Source organism: Prinia subflava, chromosome 3, assembly GCF_021018805.1.
Source record: "Prinia subflava isolate CZ2003 ecotype Zambia chromosome 3, Cam_Psub_1.2, whole genome shotgun sequence".
Taxonomy (NCBI): Eukaryota; Metazoa; Chordata; class Aves; order Passeriformes; family Cisticolidae; genus Prinia; species Prinia subflava.
Window position 1 is genome coordinate 34218892 of NC_086249.1, and position 23208 is coordinate 34242099.

Here is a 23208-nt window from a genome sequence, read left to right on the forward strand (position 1 = left end):
GAGGTGCTTGTCTTTTATTCTCGGCTCCTTTGCTTTCAGTTCTGTTGTTGCAACTTGCACCAACTCGCTAAAATGCAAAATGTAGTTTCTTTCAGTGTGAGAGAGGCAAAGGGAGCTGATGTTCCTTCTGCTCCTAGGAGGATAAAGATGCCACAGCACTAATTCTGCATGGCAGGGAGGGGACAATCAATCTCTCAATAGCCAAAAGAATTAATACTGTTACTGAAATTTTAGTTACCCCTGCAAGGGTACACATGTTCAACAGTGTTGTGCACCCAGCAGTGTCTAGATGGTGGGGAAAACAGGTAGAATTTGTTTAGATTAACACTAAAAATCACTACAAAGGTTGAAAAAACACAACCTATCTCTGTTCTGCTAAGGTTCCAAATTCCTCTTTTCCGGGGGGCAGGAGAGCAAGAGTTTAGGAAAGAAGACCAGGATTTGTGTGTTTAACCCCTTCGGCCTGGTAAAGGATCAGCTATATTTGAAAGCAGACTTTCAGAAGCTGCAACCACACCAGTGCTTGTCTGTATATTAATCCCCTATAAATATTTTCAGGATGAGTGGCACAATTCAGAAGTTATGAAGAGGGACAACAACCTGTAAAGCACTAAGAAGCAAGTAAGCAAGCAGATACAGCAGAAAATGCAATTAAAGTAAAGACAGCTTTGGAAAGAGGAGACCTGACAAGCCAGGGTTACTTTAGCCTGCAGGAAGGGAAGATTAATAATGAACATAGATTGCTCAAATGAATCATATCATAATGGATACCCTGAATGTCTTGTGATGGATGGCTAGACAGAATTTAGTGCCATGAACACTGGTGATTGAACTGGCATACAAAACAGGTAGGAAGGAGGTTTCGGTCAGAGAAGGGCACAGGCAGCATCTGTCAGTAGGAGGGCAAAACTCACCTCCTGGAGAACAGCCACAGCCTCCAACCTGTGATACGGGGGAGAAAAACCAGTGAAAAGAGAGCAGCCAATGCTTGGACAAGGGCAGCCTCGTCAGGCTGCAGAGACTGATGGATGTGCTCAGGAGCAATCTTTATCACCTGGAGCCTCACTGTGGGTAGTCGCAGCTATATTGGATTAGGAGTTTGCTCAAAGCTGCTTTTCTGCCCTGTGGTGTGCTCAGCCCAAACAACATTTTGAATTTGCAGTTTGGGTAGAAGCCTGAGCGTTCCACGCTGATTCACTGTAGACAGAGATAAGACTATTAAGAGGTGCTTTGTATATAGTGCTGGTTTTTTGATACAGCAGTGGCTCTTCAATCTACTGGCTAAGGTACCAGAGTTTGCTACCCTGCACCTGATAAATGCTATGTCTGTGTCCCTGGAGTATCTGCCACTAAGTAAATTCAGCGCAAGCTGTTAAAACTTTGCTAGGTGGTGAACGAATGTGATGTAGGGCTAGCTGGCTGGACCAGAGCAGGAACAGAGGTTCAAAAACTTCCTCCTCCCACCACATGCCCCTACCAGCCCCACCAGGGACAGTTGTGTTCTCTCATGTCTTTCTTCCCCAGACCATGAAAAGTCTCATTGGCCCGCTGGGAAAAAAAGTCAGAACTTCTGAAACTCGTAAGTACTAAAAAAAACCAAGAAGAAAAAAATAGCAATTTTTTTTTCCTGCACTGGTGATAGGCACAATCTGAAAAAAAACAAAAACAAAAACAAACCCAAATTAAAAAACCAACCAAACAAACCCCCCCCAAAAAGAAACAAACAAACATAAAAACCAAAACCAACCAACAAAAAACTTCAACCCAACAAAAACAACCTAAAGCAACAACAACAACAAAACAGAAAGAACATGTCTCTCATTACCCTCCTTGCTGGATAGAGGAAAAAGTAATTTAGAAAGCAGCAGGAAAACGGGGTGTGACACAAAATCGCACTGCACAAAGCACGGTCCCTTTCTTCTTTTTTTTGCCAGATTTTGCATGTTTTCAAGTCCTACCCAGCAGAAGCTGTAGGGTACAAACTCAAGTAAGCTCCTAGACATGGGACCAGTGTTTCTGCAAGTGTGAAAAATGGTGACATTCCCAGCTGTGCCTCAACTGCCCTTCCCCTCCTGACTGCAGCATAACCTGTTGGCCACTGTAGCCACAGATAATGGGGAAAACAGCTTAAACAGTGAGGAGAGCGTATAAGCAGTGTTTGGATTCCATGCCAGTAGCAACACTTAGAATGAGAACAAACTCCCAAAGCTGGACAGCTCATCATAAAGGCCTCCTTTATCTTTGTTACTTGTGTCAGCACACCACCACAGGGGCAGAGGGAAAAAGGGAACAGGGAGGGAGGGAAGGAAGGGGAGGGGAGGGAAGGAGGGAAGGAGGGAAGGAGGGAAGGAGGGAAGGAGGGAAGGAGGGAAGGAGGGAAGGAGGGAAGGAGGGAAGGAGGGAAGGAGGGAAGGAGGGAAGGAGGGAAGGAGGGAAGGAAGGAAGGAAGGAAGGAAGGAAGGAAGGAAGGAAGGAAGGAAGGAAGGAAGGAAGGAAGGAAGGAAGGAAGGAAGGAAGGAAGGAAGGAAGGAAGGAAGGAAGGAAGGAAGGAAGGAAGGAAGGAAGGAAGGAAGGAAGGAAGGAAGGAAGGAAGGAAGGAAGGAAGGAAAGACATGGGAACTGTGTGTTAAATATAATAAATACACCAGTAAATAGCATTATTGTTATCAACTCATTGGCCAAACATGTTCTATGATTAACAGTAAAAATGTACCAGTTAAATATGGCTGCATCATTTTCCATGCTAAAAACTGCCACAGACACTGGAAATGTATGGCCAAAGTCTCACTGTGGTCCTGGAATACATGTGAAGTAAACTCATCCCTTCAAATTAATTCTTAGTCTGGTACAGCCTTACCTTTAGGCATGGACTCTGTCACGTGTGCTGTATCAAAGCTATGAAACAAAAGAGCATCTGGAAATAAATGGAAAGTCTGAAAACTTCACTCTGAAAAGCAACTCTACCAGACTACACATTCCTATATTCAGCAGATCTGCATCTATGTCAGTCAGATCCTCTCTTGAGTGATTAAAACAAGCTCTCACTCACAGAAGAGCTGACACAGCCCATAAAAATATTTACATAATGCAGGAGGAGAAGAATTTCTTCATTATGTTTCTGCCGTGATTAAGACTGCAGCAGGAGCTGACCACTCAAATATTCTCCTCCAAATAATCAAGGTCTGAGACTTGTTTATAATTAAGAGCACTTTTCATTTTATATATATCAAGGCTATGCAGCAGCACAGGAGCTGCTTTCCAGGTATCACTCCAGGCCACTATCTTTTCCACAGAAGCAAAAAAGTCTGTTTTCCTCAGTGGAAAAACAGCAGTGCTGGCAAGGACAAACATGCAGCAAACGGTCTCACACAGATCATAAGTCTTTATTTGTCTTCAGCTCTGCTTGGCAGAGCAAGTGGATTTCACATCTTTAAAAGCCCTTTGCTTCAGTTATCATTTATAACCCTGGATATATTTACAGGTTTCCTGATTCCTTCTGTGCACACTTCAAATGAATTTATTCCTGAGCTTCATCCTTTCTTTCCTTTCACTCCTCCCCAAATCTTCCCCTCCAGCAAGGCTGCCCTGAGGAGACACTCATTTGGGGGAGAAACCCTTGTCAGATTTTATGAGGATATTTTGAATGTATACACAGTCTCTGCAAGTATTAGTGTGTCCACCATGTCCTATTTTATTGGGATTTTGATGCTTAGACCTGGGCCTCCACACCTGCTTTTGGAAGCCTCATATGGACTCTGAATTTCAAGCTTATAAATCATGTAAATATATTTCTTTGTCCATTTCACTGAGATCTGGAATAAAGTCCCAGAAGCATGGTAGAATAGAATAGAATAGAATAGAATAGAATAGAATAGAATAGAATAGAATAGAATAGAATAGAATAGAATAGAATAGAATAGAATAGAATAGAATAGAATAGAATAGAATAGAATAGAATAGAATAGAATAGAATAGAATAGAATAGAATAGGTTGAAAAAGACCTTTAAAATCATCTAGTTCAACCATTAACCCAGCCAAGTGCCATAAAACCATGTGCCACATCTACACATCTTTTAAATACTTCCAGGGATGGTGACTCAACTACTTCTCTGGCAGCCTGTTCCAGAGATGCTTGGCTCACCTTTCCATGCAGAAATTTTCCCTAATATCCAATCTAAACCTCCCCTGGTGCAGCTTGAGACCCATTCCTCTCATCCTGTCACTTGTTACCTGGGAGAAGAGACTGATCTGCACCTGGCTGCCCCCTCCTTTCAGGCAGTTGTAGAGAGCAGTGAGGTCCCCCTGAGCCTCCTTTTCTCCAGGATAAACACCCCCAGCTCCCTCAGCTGCTCCTCACAGCACTTGTGCTCCAGACCCTTCCCCAGCTCCGCTGCCCTTCTCTGGACACGCTCCAGCCCCTCAAGGTCTTTCTTGCAGTGAGGGCCAGAACTGAGCACAGCATTGGAGGAGTGGCCTCAGCAGTGCCCAGCACAGGGGGACGGTCACTGCCCTGCTCCTGCTGCCCACACCATGGCTGAGCCAGGCCAGGATGCTCAGCAGAAGCATAATAGATAAGATTTTAGCTTGGTCTCATTTCTAGGTTTGAATTGCTTAACTGTAGCAGCAGAACACTGCAGTAGGGCCTCTGTGAGCCTCCTAGCTATAAAAAACCCTAGACAATATCTATTAGTGTTGCTATAGAGCCAGAGTAGCAGTTTAGGATTTAAAGAGATATGTGATATCACAGATATTTTCTGTCTGCCCTAGAAAGAGATATGAACAATAGGTCACTGGAGCCCATTTCCAGGTATGGGAAGGTTTGGGGGCACACGGCTCAGGAACATGCTGGCCTTAGGGTTTACTACAACTATTTGGCAGCACCTTATATACTGATGAAAGATGAAAACCCCAGGATTCAGGACATGGGTTTCCCACCAAGAGAGTCTGTGAAGAGTTGCTGAACATGTACACAAATCCTGCCTTAACAAAGTGCTGCCTACCTCTCAGTACCAGAAGCGAGACCCTATTCAGCTGTGGCAGAGCTGCACACCAAGTAATTCCCTGGGAACACTGTCTCTGTAAGCCCTTTGTGGTAGTCAGACAGAAGGGGAAGAAGGGGTACAAGAGATGAGAAAGGTCACTGAGTGTGTGAAAACCAGTGCTTTTTTACACACAGGATTTGCATGTCCCAGAAACTGATAATGTCTAATGAGGCAACCCAAAGGCTTATCAGGGGACTGAAGCAGTCCTTGAACTTTTAATTACCCATCACAGAGGTAGATGCTTTCAGCTCCACAGCAAACATAAATGTTCTTTTTCTCATATTGCAGTAAGGCTGAACTTAATACTCTGGTTGCTGAATTACTTTATTTGGCTTTGTTGCTTTTACATTGTCAAGACTTTATTTCTGTTCAGCAGCACATGCTCTTCGCCTTGTTGCATGCTGTACTAATCAAGCTTTTATTATGTATTTTTAGATCCTCCCCACAGTGTGCAAAGATCTGCGGGGCTCTTTTAGCTCAGAATATCAATAAAGCTTATTGCCAACGTTCCTGGTAGAGGTACTGCATCTACTTACCCTGGTCGTTCCTTGGAAAAATTAAATTGTTGCAGTGTAAGTGCAAGGTTCAAGGTCCACTGCATATGAAAATAGAATTGATTACTCCCAATGAACAGAGGCTTGCAGCTCTTAAGAACATTATATGATAAATGTGTTGGCACACACTATGCATTTGGCATGCTAAGTAGTTTACTGAACTACTCTCTGCAGCATATTTTAATGAAATGCTGACAGTTTGGCATCTTATTGGATAACTGCATTCAGTGGCATTGGTCATAAATGGAAGGCATGCAAAATACTCTGTAAGGTGGCAGCTCCTCCACAACTTTCTACTCTGTGTTACTACAAGCCTGGAATTTATCAGAGGCAGCAGTTAGAAACCAATAATTAGCACATGGTTTCCCCCCAGTTCACATCTGGAAACTTCTGCCTCTAAGCAACCTCACTTCACCCCCCGCAAAAAAAAAATCCCAAAGAACTTGTTTTTATCTGCTAAAGGGGATGGCATTAGCATCCCATGTTAGACAAGGTGTGAGAAAGAACAAGTTACTGATGGAGGGGCTCTGCCTCTCCCTGGTGCCCTGCCTTTCTGGCTGGTGCACAGGGCAACGTGGCCAGAGAGGTGGAGAGCCACAAAGGCCATTCCTGATTCCAGCAATCTCTGAGACGTGGACAACACTAGCACAGAACATGGGACTGGCTCTACCGGTCCACTTCTTCTCTGTCTCTCTCTTTTTTTTTTTCTTTCCTGTGCTTGAGGAGAACGTTTACTTATGACAACAATATTTTAAAAACCTTTAATCACAGGTGGGCTTTTTTTAGCTGAAATAGTTTCACAGTGGAAGTAATCAAACCTTACAGAGAGTTTTTTCCTATCTTATATCCTCACCTGCTCCTAATCCTACCATTACCTCAGGTTTCCTTCTCGAATAATGTTTTTCTTTCATCCACTGCATCAAGACTATAAACAAATAGACTGACAGCACCTCACTCTCCCAGGACGGCAAGTCCCATTGCAAGCCTGGAGCCGTGGCCCTGATTCTTTATATTCCTGGTGCCACCCAGTGTTGGAAGACTGGAAGTGGCACTGCAAAGGCACGCACTTGGAAGTCTCAGGCGACCGGTGCCTCTGGCATGTGTCCTGCAGCCAGGACCTCACTGCCACCTGTGACCAAAATTTTAAACCATCTTCTTTCACAGACAGCATGACTTCAGCTTCCTCCGATGGAACTAGGCCCTTCCAATAGTACATAGTTTTCTGCTCAGGCTCTTCCCTTTTCCTGATTAGTACTAAAAGGCAGAGGAAACTTTTCACCAGACTTTTTCAAGGCTCTTGGTCCCAGATATTAAAAGGGTGGTATTATCTGTCTCTTCAACAATGATTTTGGGGATCAGTCACCCCAGACACACCCAGTGTGATTAACCACCCTCACATACAGTTTCAGCCAAGAGGAGAAGTGTGGTACCTCCATCACACCATCCAGAGCTTTGCAGACAGGCAAGAGATGTGGGTCAGTGCATATACATTTCAGAGTATTGTGCCAGTTGAGTCACTGAAAGAAAGCTTTCTCTTCCTTTAGGGATCAGTTGATATCTTGCTGCTTTAAAGTACAAGAAAATTATCTGACCGAAGAGAGGAGCATTAGCGTCTCTAAAATTGGTACTGCCCACTTCCCAAATCCCAAATCTAACTTTTCCCCACCTTTCTTTTCCTTTTTTTCATATGGATCTCAGCTCTTCCAGTGGCTATGGTCTGTCTTCAAGGGCCAAGGAATGTGGCAGACCATAATGTACAACAGCATTTGACTGGCCTATTGCCCTGTGACCAGCCAGACCCCACCTTCACTGTCCTTTGTCAAAGGATTCCTGCTCCTCACACAGTCATAGAATATCCTGAGTTGGAAGGCACCCACACCATGTGCCTGAGAGTGTTGTCCAAATGCTTCTTGAACTCTAGCAGGCTCAGTGCTGTGTGCACTTCCCTGGAGAGTCTGGCCAACCACTCTCTGAATGAAAAACCTTTCTCTTATATCTAACCTAACACCCCCCTCCTCCACAACACGTGGATCAGCTGTCTCAAGTTAGCTACAGAGGTAAAAAATATTTGGGGGCTTCTGGACACAGTAAGTGCTTTCTTCTTGGCTTGCCAGGGCAACATAATTCTCCCCACTTTATTCACTCTTCACAGTCATACTTTGGCCACAGAGCCCCACTCTGCTAGTTATCCAATGATTTCTTTCCTAGGTCTTCACAGAACAATCACAGAATTATTATTGCAGAAGGATGACATGGTTTTGTCCTACATCTATTTTACTCTTTCAGAGGCTGTTACATAGAGGTGACAGAAGTTAGAGCAGCTCTTTTACTGTGTTTTACAACACTTGTTCCCTGTTTCATTTATACTGATTTTGACACAAGCCTGTCTCAGCAGTAGTTCACTGCACTGCCACCAGGCAGTCTGACAGCATGTATAAGCCTAGATTTGCCATCCAAAACCCCAGGCAAATGAACAGTCATGGGTTACAAGGAGTGGTTTTGACTGAAATGCCTTACATGCAGTTTGTTAATGCATGGGCACTGGCATAAACTCTCAGTTGCAGAAAGGCCTTTTCCAGTCCTGGTTCCCGGAAGGATACCAGCAGCAGTACAAAGCAGCAATGAATCAATCAGCCAGCCAGTCTATAAGTACATTGCATAATCAGGTAAACAAACAAGTACTGGGCACCTAAAACACTGTAGATATTTTCCCCTTGCCAGGCTGAGCCATTTCAGAGAATCAATAGTGGGTATAGGAAAGGTCACCAACTGCCTAGATAAATCTCATCAAAAAGCAACAGCTAAACAACAGTGGCTCCCTGAGAAGAGAAGGGGATTGTCTTTCAGGGAATAAACCCAAAATTATAAAGATGCAATAAACCAATATTTAAGGATAAATACTATAAACTAAGAAAATGTTGTAGAAAAGGAGAATATTGAAAGCATTGGTCTGTTTTCTTGGTTTCTTACACCTGCAGAAGCCTCTATGCTCTTTTGATACACAGAAGAAGAGTTCTGGAAGAAAGCACTGATCTAACCTGATGGATACAAGTACGGATGTAAAGTAATAGCTTCTCCCTGAGGAGAAGGACTTGGGGGCATTGGTTGATGTGAACCTCAACATGAGCCAGCAATATGTACTCACAGCCCAGAAAGTCAAATGTTTCCTGGTCTGCTTCAAGAGATACATGGCCAGCAGGGTGAGGAAGTGGTCCTCTCCCTCTATGTTCTCTTGAGATCCCACCTAGAATATTGTGTCGAGCTGTGGGATCCCCAACATAAGGAAAACATGAACCTGTTGGAGCAAGTCCAGAGGATGGACACAAAAATGATCAAAGAAACAGAACTTGTCTCCAGTTCAAAAAGGCTGAGAGAGTTGAGGATGTTCACCTGGAGAAGAAAAGGCTCCAAGGAGATCTTCAAGCAGCCTTCCCATACTCAAATGGGGCTTACATGAGAGATGAAGAGGTACTTTTTGCAAGGGTGATGTCTCTAATCTGAATTGTGTAGGTTTGGATTAGATATTAGAAGGAAACTATTCACTGTGTAAGTGGTGAGGCACTGGCACAGATTGCCTACAGAAGCTGTGGATGCCCCATCTCTGAAAGTGTTCAAGGCCAGGTTGGATGTAACTGAGCAGTCTGGTCTAGTGGAAGGCATTCCAGCCCATGGCAGGAGTCTTGGAAATAAAGGATCTTTTAGGTCCTTTCCAACCCAAACTATTCTATGATTCTCTGAGCTAAAACCAACGCACAAGAGTGCTCAGTATGTCTTTGTTACCTTGTTGAACATATGGATTTTAATAGAAAGGTTATAGTAGCAACAGCCATAGTCTTTAACAACTCTATAGCTACGAAAGCAGGAGTTAGTAAGGCTAAATATGGCCAAGCAGATGGCTTTTATTTAGGATGCTAAATGAGATCCCTCCACAGTCCCTTTATTAGCAACATTATATAAGTAAACAAGTAATTAACAGCAAATTACTGGAGTAGACAGTAAGCACCTGAGGATAAATAGCTCTAAGTGACAAATAACCTTCACAGAGACACATCAAATTAATTGAGGTGATTGGGTTACTCAGACATAGAAGAGGGGGGTGCTGGACTGTAATTTTTTCTTGGAGCAAAGGGGTACTTACCCTATTGCCCTGTGACTGTCCATCAGCCTGAAGTGTTTTCAGCAGTACTCACTGAAACACTGATGGTATTTGAATAAGGTGCTTGTATGAGATTTCTGAAGTTTTCATATGAGGAAAATCTTGGTCCATATTGAGTAACTGATAAGTTGCTTGCTGCCCTTTGCCAGCAGGGGTTCACTTGCCTTTGGGGACCTGCAGGACAGAGACAGCGCTATGCAAGTCTGTGCTGGCTAATGCCTCCCTGCAGAAAAACTCACAGAGCTTTTAGGCTCACAAATTGTTGCACTTTCTCAGTCTGAAACCCTGGGGTGCTAAGCAAGTCCCAAGCTACCTATGGACCAGCTGTGTAGCTCTGATTAACACCAACTAGAGAGATCTGAGCTGGGCAGCCTCAGGAACAACCACTTGTTCTGTCCTTCAGGGCAAAGTAGCATGCAGTCACTTAGATTTGTGCAGTCACTTACAACCAAACGTGGAGGAATATTAGCTATGCTGTAAATCCCAATGACAAAGGAAATACGTACCCAAGTATAGTAACAAAAAGGTAGTCTGTGTGCCCTCGAAATGACCTGCTCTTTGAAAACGTATTGTATCTTGCCATCAGAAAAAGATCATCACAAAGAAACCAGAAATGCCCTAAGGGAAGGAAAGGGATCATTGGTCAGTGGTAAATGCAGAGATAGAATAATTAGATTATAACAGAAGGGAGAAGGAGTTTCACTGTTCCTGATCTATTCTTAATATACCAAAATGAATTAACAGTCTTTAGAAACAAGAAGTCCTTAAAACCTTGTTTCTTTTTCTTACAAGAGAAAGATTACTGAGGAGATGCAGCCAGGGGAGCATGCCACACTGAGACAATAACCTTTGCTAAAATACTCGAAAGAACTGAACTACAGCTTGAACTCTGTCCATTGAAAATTAAAGGTTAAAGGTTTATTGGCCATTATAGCTGCATGGTAAGAAAACAGAAGAACTTGTGTTGATATTAACAGGGCTAAAAATGGTTTGCAGAATCAGAATTTGAGACTTCTCTAAGTTTTATGGTAGTGAGGTAGTGAGGACAAATCCATATGGCTAAAGACTAAGCACAGCTCTTAGGTCTCTGGATGTGTAAATAAGGGGCACTCACAATTTATCAGATTAATATCTCATTTTGGCATATGCATTTTTCTAATTTCATTTGGAAAACTTCACAAAACTTTAGGGAGTGTTGTAAAGCACAGTATCACTGAGGAGTCAGGAGAGAAAATACTGACAGTTAAATAAACTTCTGAACAAGCTATGAAAGGTTTGCATGACAGACTCCACAAGATCTTTCAGAAATGGCACCTAAGTCTCTCTGTTTGAGCTCTTGTATTGCTTGAAAGGTGCCTAAGTGCACACAAATGTATGTACTACTGCATCAGCTGCATGCACTGTCAGTCTCCCAAAAGCAAGGTGCCACAAATCAGATGCAGGGATGTTTAACTCCATCTTCTAATCTTAACCAAGGGAGGCAAGAGACTCTAGAATTAAAGTGTGTCTTCTGTGCCGACCACGTAACTCTGGCACAACCTCCCTGTACAGCTGTGCTTTGGGACAATTGAAAACCTCTACATTGCTTCTGCAGATGATGCCCCTAGACAGAGGAAGCATCTGCAGTTGGCTTGCTTTCAGCATTTTGAACAAAATCCTGTCATTGTTTAGCACACATCCATTGTGTGCAGCACTTGGGAGTGCAGTGTCTGGTGGCCTGAGGCAGAATTTCTAATTTGTCAAAAAAAATTCAGCATAAGCACCATATGATAATTAATCAATGGTCATTAAAGCAAGAGAGAGCCATGATATCTTGGAGTTGATTAAAGCCTTTTCATGGCATTTAAATCACAGTATTGCCATGCCAGGATTTCCTTTTCTTTAAAACAAATGTTGTGCCTTGCAAAATGCTTTACGGTGGGTTTTTTCCCAGATTCCTGAGAGTCCTAATGATTCCTAACAATTCTTTCTCTCAATGATGAAATGAAAGCAGCACTGGATCAGGAGCCTCATAAATGTCAAATGCAAAAGTTTGGTTTGGCTTAAGCTTTGGTCCAGACATCAGGCAGCATTGCTACACCAGAACATGCACTCCCCAGAAAATGCAACAGGACTAAGGGTCTCTGAAACATGAAGACATAAAGTAAAATAACAAAATAAAAGATGGGAAGGAGAGGAATGAAGTCTACCACCTCAGGCGGAAATAAAAAAGAACATGATTTTCCAGAAGTGCAGGCTCATCATTTAAAGCACAATGATTTTGAAGTCTATACTTACATAGCATTGAGTAGGATTTAAATTTTTTAATGAGGAAAACGAAGTGTTATCCTGCTGCATGTTTCAATGTTTTGAACATCAGACTCTAAGTTTCATTTTCAAGACACATCTGGGTATCTGGGAACAGATCCTCAGTGATACTTAGGTATGAAACTTTGACTGAAATAACCAACAGAGAAGGTAAAGGGAAAGAAGCTGAACAGCTGGCTGTAGTGGCTCCTCAGCCCTCTCAAAGGCTGGTGGGAGTAACAGGGGCCTGAGAACTGTGCTTTTTAGGCCCAAGTCCTGACTGGTGAGGACAGGGAATATTTAAGATGTCTGTGGTGCATGGAGCAAGAGGTGGGTTATTCAAGAGAGCAGAGGGTATTTCCCTTCAGGAGGCTATATGTTCCCACAACAGAACATGAACACAGACATGAGTTAATACCTCTGCATTTTTAAGTCAAAGCAGTTTCTCTCCATCAAGGGATAAACCATATTCACTAATTTTAGCTCATGACCTGTCATGGCACACTAGTACTCTCTAGGTTTCTAAAATGGCATAGCAAAGTAAGATGAAACTGCAGTGGCAAGCTAAGGGGAAGATTTAGAAACATATCAAAATATAGATAGATATACTTTCTACACATAAACGTTCACCTTCATACATTCTTCTTTTTTTTTTTTTTTTTTTTTTCCCCAAGCCTTCTCTGTTCTAGCTTTTGTTTTGGCACTACAGCATCTGAATTTTACAGGTTAACCTCACATGTATGTCTGGCACATACCTCATACCATCTTCAGCACTTTCAACATCATAGCAGCATTACTTTACAGCTCAAAGCTTACACTTGGTTGCTGCCCAAAGCAACCCTCCTGAGGAGCCCAAGCATTGTAACTTTACAGAAATGCAATGAATTCAGGCCAAACATTTTTCTAACAAGCAAAATCACTTTAATCTTTTCTTGGTAAAACTGTAGCTGCTGCATTTGTCATCCTAGTCACAATTCATTCACTTACATTGAATGACATGGGCCTTACAAGCAGCTAGTTTCTTCTGGTTGTATTTCTGCTGAGCTGAAAACTTTTTAAGGGCTGACACCTACAATGACCCTATTTCAAGAAATTATTATTTCAGTCAGCTAAGCTTTATTTGCTGTGTGCTAGTTTTGTCTGGAATGGAAATAATTTTTGCTTTACCTGCTAAGCTGCCCTTATATGATCCCAGGAGTTTTCTTCACTTTTATTCTTCCTGTTCTCTCCCCAATCCTGACATGGGGGGACTGAGTGAGCGGCTGCGGGTGCTTAGCTGCCAGCTAGGTTCAAACCATAACAGTCCTTTTTAGCTCCCAACATGGGGTTCAAGATAATGACAGGTTTGTTTGGAATGTGCTAGGCTGAATTTATCACTGTTTTTGCTGTTTAGCTATTAATTGACAGGCTCCAGTGCTTGCCATGGGGCTTGCTTTCCAGGCTGTAAATTAGAGCCTAGTGCTCCTTGGGGGCTGCTTTTTGCTTTCACTGCTCACCGTAGTGCTGTGCTGCTTGTCATCAGCAGGAAACCCATGGACCAGTACAGGAAAGCCTTGCAAGGAGCAGTGCAAATGCTGAGGCAGCCTGAGCTGACTTTGGTGCCCAATTAACTCCACGCAACACATCACCCTCCTGCCTTGAGTGACCACCAAAATAGGTGGAGCCCAAACTCATAGACTAAATTATCACAGTGGATATTTGTGGATATTTTACATGCATTTTGCAGGGGTGGTCCATAGACCAGAGGAATGAGATCTGTGTATCAAAGGATGGGAAGGGGATAGCTCTACCTTATGATATAAGCTATCCTCCTACAGGAAGGCAGGCGGGTTCTTACTAAGGATGTATTGGATAGTGTGGGACATGAGCATGACATAAATGGTATGGGTGGAGAATGTGCTGATTCTGGCTGGGATAGAGTTAATTTTTCATAGCTGGTATGGAGCTATGTTTTGCATTTGTGCTGGAAACAGTGTTGATAACACAGGGATGTTTTAGTTACTGTTGAGCAGAGCTTAAAATAAAGTTAAGGCATTTTCTGCCTCTCCCCCCACCCCACCAAGGAGGATGCTGAGGCAGGAGGGGACACAGCTGGGGCAGCTGACCCCGGCCGACCTGATGGACATCCCATACCATATGGCATCATACTCAGCATATAAAATCTAAGAAGAGGGAAGGGGGGGCATTCACAGTGATGGCATTTGTCTCCTCAAGTCCATTACATGTGATGGAGCCCTGAGATGGCCAGACACCTGCCTGACTGTGGGGAGTGGTGAATGAATGCTCTGCTTTGCTCACTTGTGTGGTTTTTGCTTTGCCTATTAAATGTCTTTATCTCAACCCACAAGCTTTTTCAATTTACTCTTCCAATTCTCTCTCCAATCCCAGCATGGGGGGAGTGAGCGAGTGGTTCTGTGGGACTCGTTTGCTGCCTGAAGTTAAGCCACAACATGTTGTCACACAAATCGTTCCCCAGTCATGCTTTTGGTGGTGAAATAAAGTGGCAGTTTCTAAAAAGATCAGGAGAAATGATAGCAAACTATTTAATCTCTTTTGTCTCAAGGGGCTGAGACTTTTTGGAAGTACCTGCTTAATATATCACCAGGACTAAATAACTTTGCTACTTGAAAACCCCGTCAGAAGAATTCTTCCTACTTGGCTCTTGCCACATGGACATGGACAAAAGGATTGTTTAGGCAAGAATGATTTGAGTAAATACAAATTACATTAAAATGACAGGTCATTCAGCTGAAGTGCTCATTGGCTACCACATGTGCTGCTTGGAATATAGATAGGAACTTTAGCACAGTAACTTAGAATATTTTCCTAGTCTTAAAATTTGGTACTGTGATGAAATGACACAAATGAGATAATACAATTGTCAGTTTAATGTTCCTGGAGACAATAGTCTCCTAGATAGTGTAGTTTATGTTACAGACCCAGGCTTTTTGATAAAGAAACAGGCAAAACATATCTAGTAATATCTGCTGCTCTGTTTTCAGAATCCCTTGATGCAAACAGCTTATTTAATATGATGCATTGTAATGCTAGCATCTGTGGTTCTCAGCAGGACTTAGAGGTTTGAACAGTGAAAACTCCACAGGGGAATTTTACTTTTCCCATGTCTTTTGATGAGCTGGTTGGTTGACTTAAAAAAAGAAAAGGACAGAAAAAATGAAGCTTAAATAAAAGGTTTAGAAAAATTTAAACCCTAAACGATAAATCAAGCAAGTGCTTCAACAGAGTAACACAGACATATGTTCAAAGAGAACATGATAATGCTGTGGTTTTGCTTCAAGTTCAGCATTCCTCCTTTCTCGGCTGTGCAGTTGTATAAAGTCAATACTGGCAGCTTTTCAACCCTGTTCCTTTTAAGATGTTTTCAGTGACAGACTGAAAAAAAAAAGCTCTTCTGCTTTTCCTAAGTAGCCTAGGGATGCCTTTTCTCTGAGTTTGGCTGGCAGGTACAGCAGATCTCATTCTGGCAGAAGGTATTAGAAGTGGTGGTTGTTCTGCCAGAGGGTACCTGAGAATCCTGGGACCAGGAATGGGTCTCTGCAGCCAGGTCTGCCTGTGTCTTCCACCACCCGTGTGCCCGGGTCTGGGCACTGGCTGCTCCACACATGGGTACGAAGCTCAGAAGTGCAGTGGAGAACTCTGGGTTGGGGGCAAGCCTGAGGTGGACAGCATGGAGACCAACCATCCAGATGGGCTTGCCAGAGCTCTAGAGAGAAGCATGAGCTGAGCTGTGGGCTGTGGCAGCTTGCCTGCTCAGTGAGGCTGAATAAGGCTGCAACGAGGAAGATCCTCGCTGTTCAACAGCTCAACACCTGTGCTACTGTGTGAGGGGGGAGTGTTGGACAGTCACTGCTTGCCCAGGGACTGCAGACCTCTTGACCCTGCTTACACAAGTCCTTGGCTCACTGTATGTTCTCTCTGGTCACCTGAGACAGCAGGCCCATCGCTATGCTCAGCTTTCCTCCCAAGTGCTTTTCCTCCTGCTCTGAACATGCTTTGCATGGGTAGGGTGCTCTGCCTGGACAGACAGGGTCCAGCTGTTGTTATGCTCTGCTGAATTTACAAATGCTTCGTATTTAACTCACTTGCTCTTCTCCCTCAGGTACTGAGAAATTTTCTTCTCTTTCTTTCTGAGTGGCATAAGAGAAAATAAAGTAAAACCTTGTGTTGCAGTGGCTGGGGCATGACCTGTGGCCCAGGAGACAAGGTTTGGACAAACATTGTATTTTCTGCCTTTTTAGCAGGAGGCAATGTAGAATTTTCCACATTCACAAAGTTGTAGCTTAGTCTGACCACACACAGTGCTAATGTCAATGGACACTGTGTCCCCTGTGGAGCATCCCAGGCACTCTGTGGCACAGTACCAGCCAACTGCACCTCAGGACACAGGACATTCACTATCCTCTCCCCAGCAGGTAGGAGAGGACCTAAGAGACAGGGAGGAATGGAGGCAAGTCCCTGCTTGAGGTGGCAGGCAAATCCCCTTCCTCTCCTTCCCAGATGTCCCTATGGAATAGCTATGAGGCTCTGTAAACCATGGCCCAGGAAAAGATGAGGTACATGAAGAACAAGCTGGGGGGTTTCTAGGATTAGCCAGCATGGTTTAAGGGATGTGATGGGAAGAGATGATGGCTCCATTTCTGAAAGAGACAAAAGTGCCATGGCAGAGCCATACCTGCCCCTCGGCCTGCTCCTCCAACACAAAAATAAAGCTCTATGTCCATGTTTAGAGCAGAGAATATGGGTGCGGGGTAATCCAGCATGTTTGGACTGCAGCTCTCTAAAGGCTGTGACCTTGGGCCTTCACTTCAATTACAAACTCCTTTTCCATTTCCCCCCAGCACAACGTCTACCGCATGGATCAGATTTTCTTTGGCTGAACCTTCTTCTTTTGGATGAACCTGGTGAAGATACAGACTGACCACACTATATACTGCTGCTCAGACAGCTGGGTGTGACATCTCCATCCTTGGAGTCATTGAATGCTCAGCTGGCCACGGCTGATGCTGGCCGTACTCAGCTGTTGGAAGTTGTCAGGGCAGTCGGGGATGGGGCTGAGTTCTTAAGCTTGTTTCATCCATCCATCCATCCATCCATCCATCCATCCATCCATCCATGGCTTCATGCAGAGCTGCCACAGAGCACTAAAGTGTCACTTCAAAGGTAATTGCAGGATGTAGGTCAAGGAGTGCCAGAACAGGCTGACAGATTGGGAAATGCCTGAGCCTAGTCCATCACCTATTTCAAGGCCTTTCTTTGTAACCAGGTGTGAGTTGAGGAGAAGGAGAAAAGAAGAAGAGGGGAGGATGGAAGTTTTTATAATCCATCAGAATTCACCCAAAAGGAAACTAAATTCTTCCAATCTCACCCTAGGCAGACAAGTTTGGTTTTACTAATACATCAAAACTTCAACTTTTTGCTTTGTAACACATTCCCAGCTAAACATAAAGCCATAAATCACAGAGCAGTGGGATGATTGATTTCCCTTAATGAAGGGAGACAGTAGGAGGAGAAGGTAAATCATACAGATGGGCCTGATTTGTGGCTACAAAAGTGATGTCCCAGCCTGCACACACAGACAAAATGTACAACTTCCAGTTCTCTCTGCACCATTGCAGCTCAGTCCTGTTATGCACTGCACTCCTATAATCACTGCTGCTGAAACATCCTGCTGATACACCACAATTACTACCAGTTCTTTTGCTCAGAGGAAACCTTTCTGTTCTCTGGAGGAGGGAAAAAGTCTTAACGACATTCATAATGCTCACCAGTTTAGATCTCTGCTCAGTGTTACAACTTGCATGGTGGACCACACCACCTTGTCCCAAAACTGATAGTGCTGGACTCAGGAATGAGATGCTGTGGTCTTGAAGGCCAGGTACCAGCAGCACCCATTAGTTTATAAGGGCTGAGCAGGGGGTCACCAGAGCTCCCTCCACTTCAGCTGCTGCAGTGTCTCCAGTAGCATCTGGGGATGTAAACCTCTGCAATCCCAGTTGTCATCTTCTTAACCCCTCAGGGGCCAGCTGTCTGCACCCGAGGCCCCTGAGCCCAGCTCTGACACAACCCTTGTGGCTGCACGGCTGTGGCTTGGGTTGCTGTGGCTATTGCAGTTACCAGGAAACCTTGGGACATATGCAGAACAAAGCTAGGAAAGGGCACAAAGTTGACACCACAGGCACACAGGGCAGCTGAGATGGCATCACTACCAGCTCAAGGGTTTCTGAGAAGAGCCCTACCACCTATATAAAGGTATAAAACACTCAGGAAGCAAAAAGAGAGATGAAATAAGGAAACTCAGCACCATGGAGGATGTGCCCTGGGGCTGCAGAGACCAACTCTTCCCCTGAAGAGGTGGCTGTGCAGCAGCAAAGGGGCTGGGTGCTCTGTGGGGGTTGGTAGCTCCGTGCTCAGCTGGGCAGCCCGTGCTCACTACCAAATACAAGCTTTGTTCTGCACAGGTCTGTGTGCCTTGTTTGCAGCACCTCCTTTTACATTCAAACAGTGACTACTGGGGGAGGCTCATTTCTCTATGGTGCTCCTGTGCTAAGCACCACAAACCAGGTACAAACAAGGCTGCTCCCAGGGAGAAGAAAGACAAGCAAAGTTCAGGATCTGAGTCATTCAGCATGAGCCTGGCCAGAGCAGCTGCTGAACTGCATGGGTGAAAAGTGCTCTAGAGGAAGCAGAAGAAATATTTACAGTGCCAGGAGAGCACTGAAGTCATGACTTATTGAGGTTGTTGGCAATGGGCTTTGTGGAAAGTTGAAGCTACATTGACTACTAAAAATGATAAAGGGGAGGCTTGGAGAGAAAATTGCAGGTCTAGAAAAAGGAAAGATGGATTTTAAATAAGAGACTGAATTACTAAAGAACTGAGGCAGAAACACACATGCCTCTGCGGCAGAGGTCCTCATCCACACCAGTGGGGGAGCAAGCCCATGCAGGATGTGATAGATGGCTTACAAGAACTAATAAAGCAGGCACTTGAGATCAGGATCCAGCTTGGCAACAAGCACCTGTGAGGACAATGGCAAGAGAGACTAAGCGGCATGGATCTGAAGCTTTGGTTTGCCAGAGGATGACTGAGTCTTTGGAATAGCTCTCCAGGCAGTCGTTGCACCCCTCCAACATTCCAGGGGTGATATTAATACCTGGACAAGAGAAGGGAGCCAGACTGGCTCTTGTGCAGCCACCAGGTTCTTCTTTCCCCTCTGACCTCTCCTCAGCAAAGCTCTGGACCCTTGACTCTCCTCATGTCCCCGGTCACCAGCACAGAGCTGCTGCTGAGGAGATGCAGTAGCAGGTTTGACCCAGACCTCAGTGCCTGGCACAAGCCAGAGCTGTGTGGTGGCTGCTGGGACCCTGTGTGGATATTGCTGCACAGGAGTGGTGGGACTTGCAAGAACCCTGGGAACGGCTGGGAGAGATCAAAACCCCACTGCAGAGCTGTCAAACCTTGTCCCAGGGTCCACAGCACAGGAAAGAAGCTGTGGGAGAACAGCAGGACCCACTGCAGGGGACTGCAGAGGCACTGTTACTCTCCCTAGCACAGTGCAGGTGTTCAGTTTGGAAGAAAAGAAAGCTGAGCAAGGACCAGAGGGGGTGATTTTAATCAAGAAACAGGCTCTGAATACAAGAGCAGTTCTCATGCAGGAGGCGTTGAGACATCAACCCAATGCTGAGGTTCAAAACTGAGCCTTCAATGATGGATGAATTGGTACCAACTGCTAGGGCAATTACTGAACCCGTAAATCAACTGCATTTGACTCAGCTCTAGCCTAAGAGAAAAATCATTCTGGCAGAACAATTTTACCAGGCACAGATAGCTAGAAGACATAAAGAGAAAGAATAAGGTCTGTGACAAACCAAGCAGGAACAATGCCACCAATTTTTTGCTCCAAAGAGAAGAAGGTTAATGGAGAAAACCAGTATTTCAAAGTTGAAGCAAAGGCCAGAAATTTTGCAGAACATTGGAGGCAGAAACAGAAGTGGGAATTTCAGCAGATCATGGAGCTAAGGACTTAACTTGAAAACATAAATGCTGGCAGAGGGGCAAACTTTAGTGCCTTTTAAGAGCTGAATTAACTAAACAACAAAAGCTGGAAAAGGAACAAACTGTAGGGCCTGACCCAAAAAAAGACCTGATGCCTGTAAGGATGCCCAACTGCTCAAAACCTCCAGCTACTACTGCCCAGACCCATCCATACTTTATGGCAGGTAAGCAGCAACTGAAGCACTGATCACAACAAATTGAATGCAAGTAGTCCCCAATAAGATATATCCTCAATCTTAGGAGCTGGGGCACGTTCTGCCTCTCCTGTACTGGTCTGGGTGTCTGCAGGGCTGTTCCTCTCACATTTTCTCACTCCTCTCTCTGGCTGCAGTTGCACAGTATTTTTCCCTTCCTAAATATGCTATTCCCAAGGCAATTTCCAAAAAATGTGCCATTTCTGCCTCTGCACATGGTGTTTGGTTTGCCTCTACCCACCATAATCTCTTTTGAAGATGTATATGGACGTGTATCTTGGACACATAGAAAAGTGTGTTACACACATCTTGCTGCAGCATGAAAAATTGGTGAGCTAGACTGTTCTTTTGTACAGTAGTGGGTATGGTGGCAAATATTTTAGCAGGTCCTCACTTTCCTGTGTCTGGGAACTATCCATAGAAGTAATTTGAATCTGTCTCTTCATGGGAAGGGTTCAGATCATCCCTGGCTATCTCCATGCTGTCAGTAAGCTGTTCACAGCTGCTCTCACCCTGCCAAAGGCTATCCTGTCTTAAGCCTGGTCATGTGCTTTCTGCTTCAATATGGTGTGTGAACCAGTTATTGTATTAAAGGGCAGCTCTACCACTGATTAACAAAAATTAAATTATAACATTCAGTTCTCATTTATCCTGCTGTGGTTGCTGGAGTGTTTCTAAATGGGCAAATGTCCCTTTGGTCGTGTCATTTGGTTCTCATAATGCCGCAGGCTGAACAAGGGTATAAATAGGCAAGAGCTGCTCCATTTCACTATTGCATGGATACCAAGCAGATGGATGGATGAACAAAACCCTTTCTTAGAGAGTGGCTGCCCTTGTCAATACAAATTGCACTCATCTGTCTCAGTTCTGCACGCAGCTTGGGGAAAAAGAAGGTGAAGACCATATTTAAACACTATCACATTTTTCTGAGCAGAGTGATAGGATTAACAGCTTGGTGCTCTATTTCCCTTTCTGCAATGGCACATTCTGAGTCCCACTGGATGGTGATCGCCTCTGGAGCACAGAAACACACTCTGTCCCCACTTGCCTCCTTCCCTCTTCTGAAAAAAAAGGGTACAGCAAACACATGTGCCCAAGTGTTACCACAAACCACACCTGCAGAGGAGTGTCTGGGCTGAGGCTGCACCTCTGTCACCCAGTTAGGGTCCAGCAGTCACTCCCACTAGATGCTGAAGGCATTGTTGGTCCAGTCATTAGCCACCCTTATTCATGCAGTGGGGTCAGACCTTCCTCTAAACCCCTACTGCCCAAAGCAGCCATCCACAAATGGCAGGAGAGACCAGGACTTGATGCTCATAGCAGTGCCCTGCTGCTGAGGTGGTCTGGGTTGTGTCTTCCCACTCCTGAACTGACTCCCACTGACTCCCACAGCTGTGTGAGCAGAAGAACCAGGATGTCCCAGCATCCAGCATTTCCCTCTCAATCCCAGCCACCTGGGCTGGGTTCTCTGGTGTCTCATAAGACAAGACCTCCTTTTTTGCCTCCATGAGAAACCAAGTTCCTCCAGCTACTTTCATTAAATATGTGCTGACATTTGGGATTATTTGGCTATCTGATATGTCCACGTTCCTGTCCAGTGGGGTTACAACTGAATCCAAAATTACTAGTGGGAGAAGCACAGAGGGAGACCACAATGACCTGATCAAATAAACCTCACTTCCTGAGAAAATTCAGCCAAGAAACAGTAGACAGTCTGTCTGAACAGACAGCCAAAACTAGTCATAGTCCCAGTGTGGATCCACTTATCTTCTACACCAATCCTCCTCTCACCTTTGCATGTTAAAAAGACAGGCAAAACCAGTACAACCCCAAAGGAAATGCATTCTGAGAAGACAGAAATTTGGCCAAGATAGATGGTGATTTTTTCTGACTAAAGACCCCATGATAATGCAGGTCACTGCTCTGATAGAGTGACCAGGACAAGCATCCTGAGGGAGCTCTGCCAGCAAGAACCAGAGCAGAGTGTGCTCCCATGGCCAGATCATCTCCAGGCTTCAGGTGCTGCCTCCCTGAGAATCAGCAGAACTCAAGGCAGGTATCCAGCTCAGTTTCAGCACTAAGCACATGCTCTGTGGCCTGAATGTCTCCATCAGCATCCCCCATCCCACAGATATGACTGAGAAGAATTTACTGAGGCATGTTCACAAAACTGTGAAGCCCAAGCTAAGGTGTGTGCAGGTGGTTATTTTTCCACCAAGCACAAGAGCCACTTTTGTGGGGGGGGGGGGGGAGGGAATTGACCTTTTTGTAACCTGGGATGGGGCACCCCTGGTTGTGTGTATAGACTGGGCAATGAGAGGCTGCAGAGAAGCACAGTGGAAAGGGACCTGGGGCTCCTGGTCAATGGCAGGTTGAACATGAGGCAGCAGTGCCCTGGCAGCCAGGAGGGCCAACCCTGTCCTGGGGACATCAGGCACAGCATGGCCAGCCGGGCAAGGGAGGGATTATCCCCTCTGCTCTGAGCTAGGGTGGTCTCACCTTGAGTCCTGTGGCAGTTTTGGGCATCACATCACTAGTGATTCACTGTCACTCCTTTGGTTTCTTCCCTTGCCTACATGCAAATATGGTAAGTCCTCACTCTTAACTTGCAGACACTTGTTTACAGGCACTTACAGACCATTAGAGATCTGGGGCTTCCAGCTGTGGAGTGCTGAGTTCAACTATGCAGATGCTATTCCTCCTATGAGGAAAATGAGAAGTGCACCTGGGAGCTGACTTGTCTGAAACCCACCAGCAAGAATCAAATCATTCCAAGGCAGGTAATTAATTATGGCTCATCCCCAAAAGCAGGGCATCATTATATTATTCTAGAGTTACAGTTGTCCCTTAATCACCTTTTCTGCTGAAAACATGGGGAATTTGTGTGCAATAAGCACTTTC